This window comes from Juglans regia, unplaced genomic scaffold, assembly GCF_001411555.2.
Source record: "Juglans regia cultivar Chandler unplaced genomic scaffold, Walnut 2.0 Scaffold_24519, whole genome shotgun sequence".
Classification (NCBI taxonomy): domain Eukaryota; kingdom Viridiplantae; phylum Streptophyta; class Magnoliopsida; order Fagales; family Juglandaceae; genus Juglans; species Juglans regia.
Genome location: NW_023355841.1, coordinates 4,166 through 6,985, shown reverse-complemented (window position 1 = coordinate 6,985; position 2,820 = coordinate 4,166). Strand labels below are relative to the sequence as shown.

Below are 2,820 nucleotides of genomic sequence, written 5' to 3'. Positions count from 1 at the left end.
TTATATATATATAATAAGAGTAAAGTTGTGTGAGTTGAGTTGAGATAATAAAATATTATTAGAATATTATTTTTTAATATTATTATTATTATTTTGAGATTTGAAAATTTTAAATTGTTTATTATATTTTGTATTGAAATTTGAAAAAGTTGTAATACTGAATTGAGATGAGTTGAGATGAATTTGAGATCCAAACTCACTCTAAATGTTAGATAGACTCTGTAACCATCGTATATTTTTTTTAAAAGAGTAGGGTTACGATTCATTAATTAAAATTTAATTTTTTCATATAAATCTTATATTTAATTATCTTTTTTAAAAAAAATACGACGTTTGCACACTTTATGATTATAAATATCATTTCTCTTTTGTTATTATATATATAATAATATTAGATATAATCTTAGAATATATAAGTTTTGCCTACTCATTTTGAAAAAAATTGAAATATGTTATTAAAAGATAACTTTTTCAAGTGAGTCAGATTTAACATAAATTGTGCGAGACTTCAATATTTTAAGGCTTAAAGCAAAGTGAAAGAGAAGCAAGAGAATATTAAATTCATTATTAAAATTAGAATAATGTTATTCATCATTTCACGATGTGACATTAGATTATTGAAGATTATTTATTATATTTTATTTATAAATTTTTTATCTAATATCACATCATCAAATGATAAAAAAAATAAATAATAAATAGATTTAAGTTGTGTTTGAATGTTGAAGTGAGTTGAATTGAGATGATAAAATATTGTTAGAATATTATTTTTTAATATTATTATTATTTTGAGATTTGAAAAAGTTGAATTGTTTATTATATTTTGTATTAGGATTTGAAAAAATTGTAATGATAAGTTGAGATGAGTTTGGTAACCAAACTCTCTTAAAATTAGGAGCATTCGGTTGTCAAACATTCTCTCTCTCTCTCTCTCTCTCTCTCTCTCTATATATATATATATATAGGCTAAATAATCATTTTTGCAGTGACATGTTGTTATGAACTTACTAGGTAGAACTCACCCTTAAAAACTAACTTACAAGAGAATGGTGCCTAGGAGCTTATAAATCATCAACTAATCTCATACTTAGTCAATGTGGGATCGTAACAACCACCACGTTCTGCAACCGACGTCCACGGCGGTCCCGGCGCTCACACGGGCTGGCTGTGCGCTAGGTATTTTCCTAGCTCCGGACGAACACTGCCATGCCGGCATCACCTTTCGTGCCGCACGATTGCAACCGTCGCAACATGGCCTTAGATGTGGGATGGCTCTAATACCATTTGTTATGAACTCACTAGGTAGAACTCACTCTTGAAAACTAGCTTACAAGGGAAGGGTGCCTAGGAGCTTATAAACAATCAACTAATCTCATACTTAGTCAATGTGGGATCGTAACACATGTGGGGAGCATTTTAGATTGATGCAAGATCCACGGTCAATAACTGGGAACTTGGAAGCAGGTTCTTTTTATGCCTTTTTAGCTATTTTGGATTACTATATCATTATGAAAAAAAGTGAGGTTACTCTCTTGTCCCACTTTACTATTGGCACTGTTCAATAATTTTTTTTTTCTTTTTTTAATATATTTAAATATTTTTAAAAAATTAAAAAATATACTAATACATTTAAAATCACTTCTTTAATTATTGAATAAAAAAAAATTAACCAGCGGTGAAATGAAGTAGCCAAAATGGAGAGGCAAAGCTGGAAATCCGTTTAAAAATAACGCACTTTAAGAGGTTGAGTAAAAAAAGTGCACAAGAGACATTGCCCCGGGGGTGTAGCTCATATGGTAGAGCGCTCGCTTCGCATGCGAGAGGCACGGGGTTCGATTCCCCGCACCTCCATCTCTCTTTTTTTTCTTTTTTTTTTTTAGCTCACGAACAAATCTGCACCTCAAGCTTAATAAGACTCATAACTTATGTATGAGTTATTGCTAACTTATGTATTAGCAATAAGAATTTCGAATTTAAAATTAAGAAAATCGAACCAGTTAATATAAAGACAAATCATATTCACAGTATGAAGTGTGTAATTTTCGGACACTCTTTAAAAATATTGGGTAAAAATACAACTCACTTGAAAGTCATTTTTTTCAATGATGGACTCTACTTTTTTTAAAAAAGAGTGTGCGAGACTTATATATCCTAAAATTATATCTAGTATTATTCTAATATAAAACTTCGAAGTATTCTTAAAATTATTTTCTAAATTGCCAATGAACCTAAACTAAGTTTTAGGTTTCATTTGGTTGTAAGACTCAACTGAGATCAGTCTAATTTTAAACTGAATCTAACATTCAAGTACCCAACTCTCAAATTACTAAACTCATCTTAACTCAAAATCTCATTAATGTGGGATCTACAATATTTTTCAACTTAACATATCTTTATATGTGAGACCCACAACCTTTTTCAATTTCTCATAAAAAGTATTAAATTCATCTTAACATCTAAACACACTTTAAATTCAGTTTATATGAGTCTCACATAACTACTTTCACTACTCAACTCATTATTATATTTTATGTTGAGATTTGAAAAAGTTGTATTGATGAGTTGAGATGAATTTGGGATCTAAACTCACCCTTAGAGTCACCTCTCTAGTACTATAAAAAACTTGCAATTACCCCTTTATAAGAAAATTGACATAACTATCATGATAAGCAAATTAAGAAATCTAAAGATTATAAAATAAAATAAAAAATAAAATAAAATAAAAATAAAAATAAAAAAATTATAAAAAGTTAAAAAAATGCAAAACTTAATTTAAAAATAAAATTAAGAAACATTAAAATTCAAAAATTACTTATAAAA

The 2,820-nt window shown here is 28.1% G+C and overlaps 1 non-coding gene across 1 annotated transcript; it reads left to right on the top strand.

Moving 5' to 3' along the window:
• The first annotated feature begins 1,778 nt into the window (after positions 1-1,778).
• Positions 1,779-1,851, top strand: TRNAA-CGC. The gene has a single exon. It is a non-coding gene; the product is annotated as a tRNA-Ala (tRNA).
• Positions 1,852-2,820: the final 969 nt, after the last annotated feature.